The sequence below is a fragment of the Lynx rufus genome, unplaced genomic scaffold (assembly GCF_022079265.1).
Source record: "Lynx rufus isolate CCGP_SWC_20201006 ecotype Redwood Valley unplaced genomic scaffold, mLynRuf1.p SCAF_21, whole genome shotgun sequence".
Taxonomy (NCBI): domain Eukaryota; kingdom Metazoa; phylum Chordata; class Mammalia; order Carnivora; family Felidae; genus Lynx; species Lynx rufus.
The window spans coordinates 2,561,712-2,577,677 of NW_025814836.1; the positions used below are offsets into that span (position 1 = coordinate 2,561,712).

At 35.2% G+C, this 15,966-nt stretch overlaps 1 protein-coding gene and 1 non-coding gene across 2 annotated transcripts in view; both read left to right on the forward strand.

The window, feature by feature from the left end:
- Positions 1 to 15,966, forward strand: part of GABRB3 (gamma-aminobutyric acid type A receptor subunit beta3) — a 481,670-nt gene that overhangs the window by 116,637 nt on the left and 349,067 nt on the right. The gene's annotated exons all lie outside the window — the stretch shown is intronic.
- LOC124517454 (U6 spliceosomal RNA) lies at positions 13,251 to 13,358 on the forward strand. The gene has a single exon (XR_006963457.1). It is a non-coding gene; the product is annotated as a U6 spliceosomal RNA (small nuclear RNA).

Sequence of the window (15,966 nt, forward strand, 5' to 3'; positions counted from 1 at the left end):
ATCCTCACCTATTCATTCCCTCTTCTCCCCAGATTTATTGTTAAGCAAATCTAAGATATAATCCTCTTTTATTGGAAAATAATTCCATTTGTTTTCAGTACATATACTATCAAATTTAAAAAAAAGCAAGTTGCACAACAATGTGTATACTATGATGCTCTTCTTAAAGATATATTTGTTTACATATTTATTTGTAGTTGCTGTCTGCACATATAGAAAGAACCCTGGAAACTGACACAATAGGATATAAACATGTTTTGCCTTTCAAAATACATGTAGAAAATGTTTTTTTTTTTTTTGCAGGATATAGTACTTTGCACTCTGTTTACTGCCCCCAGATACACATGTTGTATCCCCTTGATAGCCACCTCAGCCTATATTAACAATAGGAATGCAAATATTTCTAGGGGCGAACAGATCTTTTGGCAGTAATGAAAGGAGATATCTATGTCTGGGAGCTTAAACATACACACACACACACACGCACACACACCCACACACACACCAGAAATAGTTTATTATGGATAAGTAAATGGGTAAAAGTACATGGGTAAAATGGGAAGGATATAGACAACAAGTTCAATATAAAACTTCAACATGCTTTGATCACATACTGTGGGTAGCCTCAGAACCAAGTGGGGAAATAAAAAACATGGTCCTCTCTTTTCTGTATCTGTTACAATAATGATGAGCATTCTCAGCAACCAGTTGACATTTCACAAAATGTAAACATCACTCTGAAGGGACGCCCAAATTTTATTTTATTATTTTATTTTTAAAATGTTTATTTATTTATTTTGAGAGAGAAAGAGAGCATGAGAAGGGGAAGGGCAAAAAGAAAGGGGAAGAGAGAGAATCCCAAGCAGACACCACACTGTAGGCATGGAGCCAGATACGGAGCTCGAACTAACAAACCATGAAATCATTACGTTAGTTGAAATCAAGAGTTGGACACTTAACTGAGCCACTCAGGCACCATAGGAACACCCAGATTTTATGAAGGACCCCAGGTAACTCCTCAAGAAGAACTTTGGTCACATCAATGTGAAACTCAGTTTCCATGGAAAGAAAAACAAGCAACTCTGAATTGAGAAATTTTAGGGAAAAAGGAAATTGGCTACTATTCACACTATATTTTGCCACATATAAGACATGATCCAGGGTGTTGTGAGGCCTTCATTACAGGAGGAAGTTTGCCTACACTCCCTGTCCCAACAAAATTGTTATTCAGGAGAATTGGTGTGTTATTGAGATTTACAATTTCTTGGGTGCCAATATTTGGGTAAGGTCAGGTATTGGTTGATTGATATTTAAGCCCAGTAAAATGAGTTAGTTCCTGAAAAAAATGACATTGAACTTATATAAAATTCAGCTTCCTTGATTCATCAAGTCATGAAAGTTAAAAAATAAAAAGGGTGGGAAGAGAGAGAAATTGGAAAGGATCTATTTCTCTAAAAAAGCAAGCTGATAAGTTAGATGCAGGAATTTGCTCAGCTGCAGAATATGATGCTAGATCACACCTAAGGCCTATTCATGATATTTTTATTAAAGGCAATAAAATTATTGACCAAAGAAAGACCTGATACATACTCTTTTTTCTAGCTTTATTGATATATAATTGACATTCACTTCATACAATTTTAAGATGTACAACATGTTGATTTCATATACATGTCCAAAATGATGAACACCTTAGCATTAGCTAAGGCCTATATCGTGTCTCATGATTAATTTACCATTTCTTCTTGTGGTGAGCATATTTTAAAATCTACTTTTAATAACTGTAATCACCATGCTGTACCTGACATCCCCAGAACTTATAACTTATTCATTTTACAACTGGAAGTTTGTATTCTTTGACCAAGATCAATCATTTCCCCACTTGCCCCAGCCCCTGGTAACCACCATCTACTCTCTGTTTCTGAGTTCAACTTTTTAAAATACCACATATAACTGAGATCATACGGTAGAAATCATACAGTACTTGTCTTTCTCTATTTGGCTTATTTCATTTAGTATAATGCCCTTAAAGTCAACCCATGTTGCAAATGGCAGAATGTCCTCCTTTCTCATGGTTGATTAATACCCCATTATATAAAGATATATACATATAGATAGATATAGATATATCTCTCATTGACAGTTCACTTGTTTCCATATTTTGGCTATTGTGAATAATGCTGCAATAAATATGGTGGTGCATATATTTCTTCAAGATCCTGCTTTCACTTCCTTTGTGTATATTCCCAGAAGTGGAGTTCCTGGGTAATATGGCAGTTTTATTCTTTAATTTGCAAACTCTTTTCCATGGTGGATGCATCAATTTGTATTCCTGCCAACAGTGCACAAGATTTCTCTTTCTCAACATCCTTTCCAACACTTTTTTTTTTCCTTATCATTTTGGTGACAGCTATTCTCTCTGTGCATCTAATTTCATTAGGGATATTGCCCTGTAATTTTTTTCTGATACATATTCTTAGGGAACTTACAGTGTATTGGGATGGGGGAGGTAAAAAATAATCTGATAAGGATCAGAACATGGTAAGGATGGAAAGATGGCAGCAGAATAAGAGGATTCTAGGCTTGCTTTGTCTCATGAATTCAACTAGATAACTATTAAATCACCCTAAATAGCCCCAGAAATTGGCATGAAGACTGGTAGAACAAACTTCACAACTAAAGGTAGAGAGCAGGCCACATCAAAGAAAGTACGAATTACAGAGATACGGTTTGAGAGGGAAATGGATTGTAGCTGCTGCACAGTGGTGGAGGAGGGTGAAAGATGGACTAGCAATCAGGAGAGTGCACAGGGAAAACAAATCCTCATAGTAACTGGTTTGGAAAGTAAGAGAAGCCAAATTTTGTGACTTCTGGAAAAGAAAGCCTAGAGTTTTTAAGGTTAGTGGGGGGTGCCTGGGTGGTTCATTCAGTTAGACATCTGACTCTTGGTTTCAGCTCAGGTCATAATCTCACAGTTCGTGGGATGGAGCCCCACGTTGGCTCTGTGCTGACAGTGCAAAGTCTGCTTGTGATTCTCTGTCTCCCTCTCTCTCCGTAGCCTCCCCCCACAACTTGTTCTGTCTCTGTCTCTCTCCAATAAATAAATCAACTTAAAAAAAGTTTAGTGGGCTTGGCAGTGATAGAGCCCAGAGGGATTGAGCAGTTCTTGGAAGGCAGGAAGGCAAAGAATTTAAGGACACACAACATGAAAACAATGATCTGAAGAGTACCTGGGGCACATAGAGGGGAGGTTATCCATTCATCCTGGAGTGCATCCTAGAGAGACAGCATTTACTGAGACTCCTCCAGGAAAAAGTACCTAGAAAGCACGATTTCCCACTCCTCCCCTTTAGCATAAGCACAGGACCACCCACAAGAACCAGTGCAGCATGGACATTTGCTTTCTCACTTGCTCACACCATGCCCCCAGCACTCCAGTGGAACTGCCCTTCTAGTCATATTTGCCTCAGTACCAACACGGTGGGATCCTTCCCCTGGAAGACTAGCCAAAAACCATGCCAACATCATGTCTCCCAGGGCAGGAGTTTTGTGGATCCTCAGTTCTAGTGGTGTTGGCAACCAATAAGCTGGAGCACACTTCCACATTTAGACCAAGTAGAAAACACTGCACACATTAGGCAAAGACAGCTTCTACAGATGACTGGCCTGGAGGATAAAGTGGCCGGTACAAAACAGCAGAGGACATGAAGCACACATTGGAGACACTTCAGGACCTCTACCAGGCCCTGGGGAGCAGGGGGAAATTCACCTCAGGGTGCTACAGGACCTCTAATTCATAAAACCATCACCCTCAAGAACAGGAGATGTAGTTGACTTTTCTAACACAGAAAGACAGGTAGAGACAGACAAAATGAGAAGACAGAGAAATTTATCTCAAGTGAAAGAACAGGACAAGGCCATGGGCAAAGATATAAGCAAAACAGATATAAGTCACTTGCTTTGTAGAGAATTTAAATCAGTGAACATAAGGATACTCGCTGGATTTGAGAAAAGAGTGGAAGACCTGAATGGGACACTTAACACAGAGATAAGGAATAGTATAGCAGAGATAAAGGGTATAATAAATGAAATGGGAAACATGCATTGATGGAATAAACAGAAAGCTGGAAGAAGCAGAGGAACTAATTAGTTACCTAGAAAACAGAGAAATGGAAAGTAATTGGCTGAGTAAAAGAGAGAAAAAAGAATTATGAAAACAACAATAGACTTAGAGAACATAATGTCTCCATCAAATCTAGTAATATTCATATTATAGGAGTCCCAGAAGAAAAAGAGAGAGAAAGGGGGGCAGAAAACTTATTTGAAGAAATAATAGCTAAATTATTAGGAAAAAGATATCTAGATTCAGGAGGAATAGAGTGTGCCCATCAAAATCAACAAAAACAGACTTGCACCGAGACATATTATAATTAAATTGGCAAGATATAATGACAAAGAAAAAAATCTTAAACGTGGTAAGACAAAAGAAGAAAATAACTTACAAAGGAAAACCCATAAGGCTAGCTGCAGATCTCTCAACAGAAACATCCTAAACCAGAAAGGAGTGGCATGATATATTCAATGTGCTGCATGGAAAAAATCTGCAGCCAAATGTACTCTATCCAGCAAGGTTTTCATTCAGAAAGAGAGAGAAAGAGTTTCCCAGACAAATAGAAACTAAAAGGTTTATGACCACTGAACCAGCCCTGAAAGAAATATTAAATGGGAATATTCCAGTGGAAAGGAGAAACCAAAAGTAATACTGTAAAGTTTGAAAACATGAAAGCAGTAAAAATGAATATTTCTATTAAAAATTCAGTCAAGGAACTCGAAAAAGGATGTACTCTTTAAATTACCATCAACTTAATATAGACTGCCAAATGCAGAAGTGATATAGAAACCTAATGGTGACCACAAATCACAAATTACTAATAAATATGTAAAGAATAAAGTGAAAGAAATCCAAATAAATCACTAAAGAAAATCAGCAAGGCAAGAAAGAGAAAAAGACAAGAAAGGATCAAAGAACATCTTCAAAAACAACTATAAAACCAGTAATAAAATGGGACTAAATACATATCTATCAATAATCACTTGGAATTTAAATGGACTCAATGCTCCAATAAAAAGACACAGGGTGACAGGATGGATTTAAAAAAGAGAAAAAAAAACAATATCCATTTATATGCTGCCTACAAGAAACTTATTTTAGACCTAAAGACACCTGCAGATTGAAAGTGAAGGGATGGAGAAAAAACTATCATGCAAATGGATGTCCAAAGAAAGCCACAGTAGCAATATTTATATTGGACAAAATACACATTAAAACAAAGACTGTTTTAACAAACAGTTAAATAACATTCTATAAAAATAAAGGAGACAATCCAACAAAAATATATAACAATTATAAATATTTATATACCCAACATAGAAAAATGAAAATACATAAAACAGTTAATAATAAATGTAAAGGAACTAATTGTTAGCGATAAATAATTGTGGGACCTTTAACATGCTATTTACATCAATGGATACATCATCCAAATAGAAAATCGACAAAGAAACAATGGCTTTGAATAACACACTGGACAAAATGGATTTAACAGATATATTCAGAACACCCCATCCTAAATACACATTATTTTAATGTGCATATGGAATATTCTCCAGAACATATCACAGACCAGGTCACAAAACAGGTGTCAACAAGTTCAAAATGGTTGAAGTCATACCATGCACCTTCTCTGACCACAATGCTAGAAATCAACCACAAGAAGATTCTAGAAAGAGCACAAATACATGGAGGTTAAATAACATGCTACTAAACAGTGAATGGGTCAACCAGGAAATCAAAGAAGAAATTAAAAAGTACAGGGAAACAAATGAAAATGAAAACGCAGTGATCTAAAACCTCTGGAATGCAGTAAAAGCAGTTCTAAGAGGAAAGTTTATAGCAATATAGGTCTCCATTGAGAAGCAAGAAAAATCTCAAATAAAACCTAACCTTACATCTAAAAGAGCTAGAAAAAGAACAATAAATGAAGCCTAAATGCAGAAGAAAGAAGGAAATCATAAAGATTAGATCAGAAATAAATATAAATGATACAGAAACTAAACAAACAAGCAAACAAAAGCAAAATACAACAAAACAAAACCAACCCACAATAGAACAAGTTAATGAAACTAGGAGCTGGTTCTTTGAAAAAATCAATAACATTCATAGAACTCTAGGCAGACTTATAAAAAAAAAGACTCAAATAAAATCACAAATGAAACAAAGAAGTAACAACCAACACTACAGAAATACAAACAATTCTAAGACAATATTATGGAAAAACTATATATCAACAAATTGGACAACCTAAAGAAGTGGATAAATTCCTAGGAACATATAAACTACAGAAACTAAACAGAAACATATAAACTACAAAAACTAAACAGAAAGAAATAGAAAAATTTGAACAGACCAATAACCAACACTGAAATTGAATCAGTAATCAAAAAATTCTCAACAAACAAAAGTCCAGGACCAGATGGCTTCACAGGAGCATTCTAACAAACATTTAAAGAAGAGTCAATACCCAAAATAAGTCAGTCAGAGAAAGACAAATACCATATGATTTCACTCACTTGAGGAATTTAACAAGCAAATGAACAAAGGGGATAGATAAAAGAGAGAAAGACAGACCAAGAAACATACACTTAACCATAGAGAACAAACTGATGGTTACCAGAATAGAGGTAGATGGTAGATGGGTTAAAGGTGATGCAGATTAAGGAATGTACTAGTTGTGATAAGCACTGAGTGCTGTATGAAAGTATTGAATAACTATACTGTACCCCTGAAACTAATATTACAGTGTATGTTAACTAACTGGAATTTAAATACAAACCTTAAAAAAAAATAAAGACTTAGTACCTATTCTTCTCAGAATATTCCAAACTATAGAAAAGGAAGGAAAACTTCCAAATTCATTCTCTGAGGCCACCATCACTTTGATCCCCAAACAAGACATAGACACAATTAAAAAAGACAACAGGCCAATACTCTTGATGAACATAGAGCAAACATCCTCAACAAATTACTAGCAAACTGAATCCAACAATACATTAAAAAAGTTCTTCACCACGATCAAGTGGGATTTATTCCCAAGCTTCCAAGTGTGGTTCAATATTTGCAAATCAGTCAATGTGATACATCATATCAATAAAAGAAAGGGTAAGAACCTTATGATCATTTCAATAGCTACAGAAAAAGCATTTGACAACTTGCAACATCTATTCATGATCAAAACCCTCAACAAAGTAGGTTTAGAGGGAAAATGACATAATAATGGCCATATATGAAAAGCTTACAGCTAATATCATCCTCAATGTGGAAGAACTAAGAGCTTTTCCTCTATGATCAGGAAGAAGACAAGGATGTCCACTATCATCACTTTTATTCAACATAGTACTGGAAGTCCTAGCCATAGCAATTAGATAACAAAAAGAAATAAAAGGCACCCAAATCAATAAGATAGGAGTGAAAATTTTACTATCTGCAGATGACATAATACTATATATAAAAAACTGGAAAGACTCCACCAAAACTGCTAGAGGTAAATAAATTCAGTAAAGTTGCAGGATGCAAAATCAATGTGTAGAAATGTCTTGCATTTCTATACACTAATAATGAAGCAGAATAAAGAGAAATTAAGAAAATCCCATTTACAATAGCACCTAAGTGACATTGGATACAATAGGACACCTAAGAATAAACCTAACCAAAGAGGTGAAATACTTGTACCCTGAAAACTATAAAACACTGAAGAAAGAAACTGAAGATGACATAAAGAAATAGAAGGACATTCCATGCTCATGGATCTAAAAATTGTTAAAATGTCTATACTACCCAAGGCAGTATACCGATTCAATGTGATCCTTATCAAAATACTAATAATATTCTTCACGAAACTAGAAAAGTTCTAAAATATATATGGAACCACGGGAGACCCTGAATAACCAAAGCAACCTTAAAGAAAACAAAAACAAAAACAAAACACAAAGCCGGAGGTGTCATAATTGTAGACTTCAGGTTATTGACAAACCTGTAGCAAACAAAACAGTATGGTACTGGCAGAAAAATAGACACATATAGCAATAAAACAGAATACAAAACCCAGAAATAAGCCCACAACCGTATGGTCAATTAATCTTTGACAAAGCAGTAAAGAATATCCAATAGGAAATAAACACTCTCTTCAACAAACGGTACTTGGAAAACTGGACAGATACATGCAGAAGAATGAAACTGGATCACTGTCTTTCACCATACACAAGAATAAATTCCAAATGGATTAAAGACCTAAACATGAGACCTGAGACCATACAAATCCTACAAGAGAGCACTGTGTTGGCCATTGCCACATTTTTCTAGACATGTCTCCTGAAGCAAGGGAAAAAAATAGAACTACCTTATGATCCAGTGATCATGCTACTGGATGTTTACTTAAAGAATGCAAAAAACACTAATTCAAAGGGATACATGCACCTCTATGTTTATGGCAGCACTATTACAATAGCCAAACTATGGAAGCAACAGAAGTGACCATCAATTGATGAATGGATAAAGAAAACATGGTATATCTTAATACAATAGAATTTTATTCAGCCACAAAAAAGAATGAAATCTTGATATGGATAGAGCTAGAGAGCATAGTGCAAAGTGAAATAAATCAGTCAGAGAAAGACACATACCATATGATTTCACTCATATGTGGAATTTAAGAAACAAAACAAACAAGCCAAGGGGAAAAACAGACAAAAGAGAGAGCAATAAACCAAGAAACAGACTCTAAATTACAGAGAAAAAACTGATGGTTACCAGAGGGGAAGGGCATGGAAGGCTGGATTAAATAGGTGATGGGTATTAAGGAGTACGCTTGTTGTGATAGCATGGTCAAGTATGTAGGTGTTGAATAACTAAATTCTATACCTGAAACTAATATAACTCTATATGTTAACTAACTGGAATTTTAAAAATTCTTGGGGGCACCTGAGTGGCTCAGTTGTTTAAGTGTCCAACCCTTGATTTTAGTTTAGGTCATGATTCCAGGGTTATGAGATTGAGCCCCGCCTTGGGCTCCTCACTCACCTCACTGAGTGTGGAGCCTGCTTAAGATTCTCTTTCTCCCATATATATATATATATATATATATATATATATATACATATATATAGTCAGAATGTGGTAAACACTGTATGTGTTTATATATGTGTGTCATATATATATGAGAGAAAGAATATATATACATATATATGTATATATTCACAATGTGGTAAACACTGTAAAAGAAATAAAATAGGAAGGGTATGCAGTCTGACACTAAACTCTTTCAATCTGGTAAATATTTCACATTCACAGCTTCTATATACTTTACTGTATCTAAATGTAACTACTATATCTAAATGTTGTCATTATAACAGAGATATCTATGGATTGTTTATATCTGCAGAATATTTCACCTGTCTCAAAGGAAAGGTACTACCTACTGTAATGCTACTTTTGTGAGCTTCTGATTTTGTTCTGATTGGATGCTTTCCATGCTTCAAAATTCTGAACTACAGTCATCTTTTGAAATAATGCCATACTAATTTAAATGGTGACATAAATTAAAATACTTCTCAGGTGCTTGGATTCAATTAACATCAAAGTGTCACACATCAGAAAGAAACATAATGATTTATCTTGAAGTAATCAAAGAAGTTTTCTAATACACAATTGCAATGGAGCTGTTGCAATGTGACCAAAATAAATGACTCTGGATTGTTCTACAAAAACCAGAATAGTACAGTATCATTAGTAACAGTAAGGAGTATAGGTGTTGGGACAAGACAAAGTTGAAAGTAAGCACTAACATTGCAGCTTCCTAATTGGGTGACCCCAGACAAGTGATTTATTCCCTTTGATCTTTCATCTCTAAACATTGGAAGGAAATAGAGAGATAATGAGATAATGTATGTGAAGATGGTGTGCCCACATAGCCAAACTGTTCTGTTATTATCTACTCTTCCTAGCCCACTCTTTTGCTTGCTTCTCACACTATGTTCATCTAGTCACAGGCTTATGGAAGAAGGATACACTTTAATACAAAGAGGGAAAGGTTTGAGCATATTAAAACAAACATCACTCCCTCTGCCCTAAAAGTACATGAATTATTATTATAAAGTAGCATTTCTGTAATTTCCCCTAAAACCACATCATATTTACCATGTTTCCAGATCTCTTTAAGCTCCATTCTGTTTTCATCTCATACCTAAAACATCTCTTCTTGGTGGGAATCCTGGTTTGCTCATCATTTGGACCTATGCAGTTTTACCCACTAGCCCAGCAATGTTGATCAAATCATTTTACCTCCCTATCAGCTCCTTCCTTTGTAAAATGGAAAACAATGCTTCATTGGACCCCTCATGGAGTTTACACTCTAGTAAGGTGACACTTAAAAAATGAAGAAAAGAAAAAGAAGTTGCATATATATTATATTACCTAGCAGTAAAAGCTAAGAAGAAAAATAAAGCAAGGAAGGTAGGTAGGAAGTATTACGGTGGATAAGTTTGAAATTTCAGATAAGATGTCCAGGGAAAATGACATCTGATTCAGGACTTAAAGAGAGTGAAGGAATGAGTTCCTATAGAAATCTGGAGAAAGGTGGGGCGCCTGGGTGGCGCAGTCGGTTAAGCGTCCGACTTCAGCCAGGTCACGATCTCGCGGTCCGGGAGTTCGAGCCCCGCGTCAGGCTCTGGGCTGATGGCTCAGAGCCTGGAGCCTGTTTCCAATTCTGTGTCTCCCTCTCTCTCTGCCCCTCCCCTGTTCATGCTCTGTCTCTCTCTGTCCCAAAAATAAAAAAATAAACGTTGAAAAAAAATTTAAAAAAAATAAAAAAAAAAAGAAATCTGGAGAAAGGTTGTTAAGTTGAATGCAATGAAAATACACAGCTCCAGACAGTAGTGCCCTAAGTGTTTTCAAGGGTCATGGAAGATGCAAATATGGCTGGAGGGGTGGATGATGGAGGTTTGAGGCAATGAAGACAGAGAACTCTCATGGCCTCTTGTATGACACTGCAGGTAATGGCAAAAAGTTTTGTAAGAAGTAAAGCTACTGAAAGGTTTTAGCCAGAGTAGTGATATGATCTGACTTCCTTTCAGTAGGACCTATGTTGAGAAAAGAATGCATGGAGCAAAAGCAGGAGCATGTAGTCCAGTTGCAATAATGTGAGCCACAATGGTAACAGGGGAAATATTGGCACTAAGAATTAAAGTATAGAAAATACTTTACAAGTGCCTGATATGTGGAGAATGAGATACAATGTTATTTTTTTATTTAAAAATTTTAATGTTTATATATTTTTAAGAGAGAGAGAGAGAGAGAGAGAGAGAGAGAGAGAGAGACCGAGCACGAGTGGGGGAAGGGCAGAGAGAGAAGGAGACCCAGAATCTGAAGCAGGCTTCAGGCTCTGACCGGTCAGCATAGAACCTGACATGGGCTGGAACTCATGAACTGTGAGATCATGACCTGAGCTGAAGTCTGACACTTAACCGACTGAGCCACCCAGGCATCCCTAATTTTTAATTTTTTTATAAATTTTAATTCCAGTATGGTTGACATACAGTGTTATATCAGTTTTAGGTGTATGATACAGTGATTCAACAATTATATACACTTCTTAGTGCCCATTGTAAGTGTACTCTTAAACCTCTTTACATGTTTCACCCATCTCCCCACCCACTTCCACTCTGGTAACCATCAGTTTGTTCTCCATAGTTGAGAGTCTATCTTTCGGTTTGTCTTTACCTTTCTTTGGTCATTTGTTCTGCTTCTTAAATTACACATATGAGTGAAATCATATGGCATTTGTCTTCTCTGAGTTATTTCACTTAGCATTATACCCACTAGATCTATCCATGTTTGCAAATGGCAAGATTTAATTTTTTATGACTGAGTAATATTCCACTGTCTATGTATCATCTATCTATCATCTATAGATCTGTCATCTATCATCTATCTATCTATCTATCTATCTATCATCTATCATCTATCTCTCTATCGATGGAGATAGGCTGCTTCCATAGTTCGGATATTTGTAAATAATGATGCTATAAACATTGGGGTGCATATATCCCTTTGAATTAGTGTTTTTATATTATTTGGGTAAATCTCCAGTGGAATTACTGATCTCCAAAATTGGAATTACTGGTGATTCTGTTTTTAACTTTTTGATGAACCTCCACACTCTTTTCCACAGTGGCTGCACCAATTTACATTCCCACCCACAGAGCAAAAGGGCTCTTTTTTCCTCCACATTCTCTCCAACACCTGTTATTTCTTGTGTTGTTGATTTTAGGCATTCTGACAGGTGTGAGGTGATATATCATTGTGGTTTTGATTTGAATTTCCCTGATAATGAATGATGTTAATCATCTTTCAAATGTCTGTTGGACATCCATATGTATTTTGTGGGGGAAATGTCTGTTCATGTTTTTGCAATTTTTAATTTGGATTATTTGCTTTTATGGTGTTGAGTTGTATAAGTTGTCTATATGGTTTGGATACACTAACCTTTTATCAAAAATATCATTTCCAAATATCATTTCCTATTTAGTATAGTAACCATCTGTCACTATACAACATTATTATAATATTATTGACTATATTCCTAGTCTATACTTTTCATCTCTGTGACTTACGTATTTTATTATAGTTTTAAATATTTTCTTAGTTTCATTGCTTTAGTGTTCTTATCAGAGAACTTCCATATCACATATGTTGAGCTGTCCTACATATCTTCTATCTGTATACCTTTTTCTCATGCCATTTTTATCTTTTATCTATTTGTATTTGATAATTTTACTCTTTTTGTTGTTGTTTTGTTTTCTCTTTCTCTTACGGTGGTAATCATGGTATTTAACACCCTTAGGGTGTTTTTCATGTTAAATGCTTTGGAAATATTAAGCTAGAGTTTTTGTCTCTAGTTTTGATTTTCCCAGAAGGAAACTATGAGAAGAGGATTGGGTGAAGTAGTTCATTTGGAAGGTGGAGAAAACACAGGGGGGGATGATTGGAAGTGAGGCAAGGAAAGAAAGACAGACAAATGAGTGCATTATCAAGAAAGTTCTCTTTCTAGGTAACTAGGGCATAGTCCCCCTGGGGAACTCAAGACACTAAAGCAAAGATTCTGTCCAGAATGATTCCATCTAAAGGATGTTGGAGCATGCTCATGTTGGCAGCACATACCCTGAAAATTGAATCAATAAAGAGAAGATTAGCATGGTCCTGACACAAGGATGACACAAATTTCATAAAAGAGTGTTTGAATTAGGTCTTTTTAAAATCCCCATTATTGATTGAGGATTGCTCCAGGAGAACTTTTATTCTAAGGCACTTTACCATTTCCGAAAGTAGAGAAGCAGAGCTCTAGCCACTGGAAAATGTCCTTGGCAGTGATAAAGAGATGGTGAAAGTGAGGCGGGCAGATGCCAAACATGGTGGGGGGGGGCACTCATAGTATGATATTTTTCATCACATTTTTGACATTTCACGTTTTGTATTTCCTTTTGTCACTTTTTTTCCAGTAGGTTTTATTATTTGTTGGCATATTATTCAGTTAATATTACCATTTCCTAAGTCCTGGCTTTGATTTGAACTCTTTTTGTTCTATTAGAACCTTGTGTGAAAGCAGCAATCATCAAGCGTAGCTCAACTTCATGGCTCAAGGCACACTCTTAAAAAAATAAAAGTATCTTAAAAGTATAAAAAATAACTGTGTATCCATTTCTATGTTCCTCAGGATTAACTATGATTCCAGAAGTCTTCTAATCTTTGTGTCTGTGTGAGTCAGAGTTCTACATCACTGTGTTTTCCTTTTGCAGTAGTCTTTAAGGTCTGCCTATGCCATACCCTTTCTTCCCCACATCTTTCCAATCTCTGAACCATCTTTTTCCTGTGATCCTGATCCTTTTATGTTTTGTTACCACAAATTATTCTTTGGGGTAGACTTTTGTCCTTTGGAAAGGAAATGATTAATCTTTCTGGAATCTTAAGTGATTTGGTCTGCTTCAGTACTGCTTCCCATTTAATATTTCCCCATAAATTTCATGCTTATTTGCAATGAAAAGCCTGTGAGAACATTTCTGAATAATACTAGTTTATCCCAGATTTACTCATCAGGTTATTGCTTAGTTTACAGTTTTCTGATGGTGGGGTGGTGGCGGTTTTTGTGATTTTGGGTTCTTGGGGGTCATTCTATACTTTAAATTTCTGTGCCATTGCTGAGCAATGACTGGTCTCAAAAGAGCCTTTGGCTCTTTTGTGTTGGGTCATGTCTTCCTTTATTCTGGGTTTCATAAAGATTCCTTGTCACTTAGTTTGATTGAAAATGTTGCATATGTTTTACACTCCTACCTCTCACCTTTGCTATCCAAACTGCTCTGTTTGGTTTTCATTAATGTAGTTGGGAATATCAAAAGCACAGACAGAAAGCCTATAATGTTACCATACTCTTGTTGCCAGCATTTCTCTATTTCTTCTATGGTCTGTTTTGGTAAGGTTATTATTTTTTCAAGTAAGTGTAAATTAAATAAATAAAATTATATCTCAATTTTCACAGAATTAAAAAAAATTATAATATCCTTTTATTATTTTTTTAAATTTCTGCAGTACTTGTAGTAATGCCTCATGTTTTATTTCTAAATATTATGTGTAGTGTCTTTTTATTCCTATTGAAATCTCACCAGAGATGTCATTATTTTTTGTTTTTCTTTTTTTAAATTATTTAATGTTTATTCTTATTTTTGAGAAAGAGAGAGAGAGAGAGAGGCAGAGCATAAGGAGGACAGGAGCAGAGACAGAGAGGGAAACACAGAATCAGAAGCAGGCTCCAGGCTCTAAGCTGTCAGCACAGAGCCCACTGGGGTGCTCAAACTCATGAACCATGAGATCATGACCTGGGCTGAAGTCTGACACTTAACCAACTGATCCACCCAGGTGCCCCTATTTGTGTTTTCAAATAATCAACTTTGGCCTTGCTAGTAATTATATTTTGTTTGTTTGTTTGTTTGTTTGTTTTGCCTTTTCATTTATTTTTTAAATTTTTTACTGAGGTCTTCTTAGTTTAATCCAATATTTGTTACTTAAAAGAAAGAGAACATGTTTTCAGTAATATGTCAGTGACTTGTATATTTACTAAATTTTCTAGAATATTAAAATCAGGGTTTTATTTTATGTTTTTTTTTAATTTAAACTCAAGATAATTAACATACAATGTAGTCTTGGCTTCAGGAGTAAAACCCAGTGTTTCATCTCTTATGTATGACACCCAGTGCTCATCCCAGAAAGTCCCCTCTTTAATACCCATCACCCATTGCTTGTACATAGTAACTAATAATTGCCTTTATTATATGTTTGTTTTCTACTTCTTTGATCTCTTCTATAATAATTCATTATTCTTGCCTCCAATTTTTTTTTTAATTTGATTTTCTTTCTCCACCGTCATGTAATGTACATTTAGCTAGTAAATTTTTAGTCTTTTTTCTTTTAAAATGTAAGTATTTATGGCTATAAATTTTATCCTACTAATTTTTAGCTGTAAGTCACAAGTTTGATATTTGGATTTTTTTTTATTTCACTTCAATTTTTTTAAAATCCTATTATTTCTTCTGTGACCTATGAGCTAATTTCCAAGAAAATAGTAATTTTGTATTTATCTTTTGTCACTGATTTCTAAATTAATTGCATTTTATTTAAGAAACATGTTTTGTATTTCAGTCTTTCAAAATTTATTGAGATAGGCTTTAAGATAATAATACGTTTGTAAATATTTTACATGGTCATGCAAAGAATATGTATTCTGCATTTATTGGGTGAAATGTCCATAGGATCAATTTTGTTAATAGTACTGCTCAAATTTTCTACAACCTCATTGGTATTTT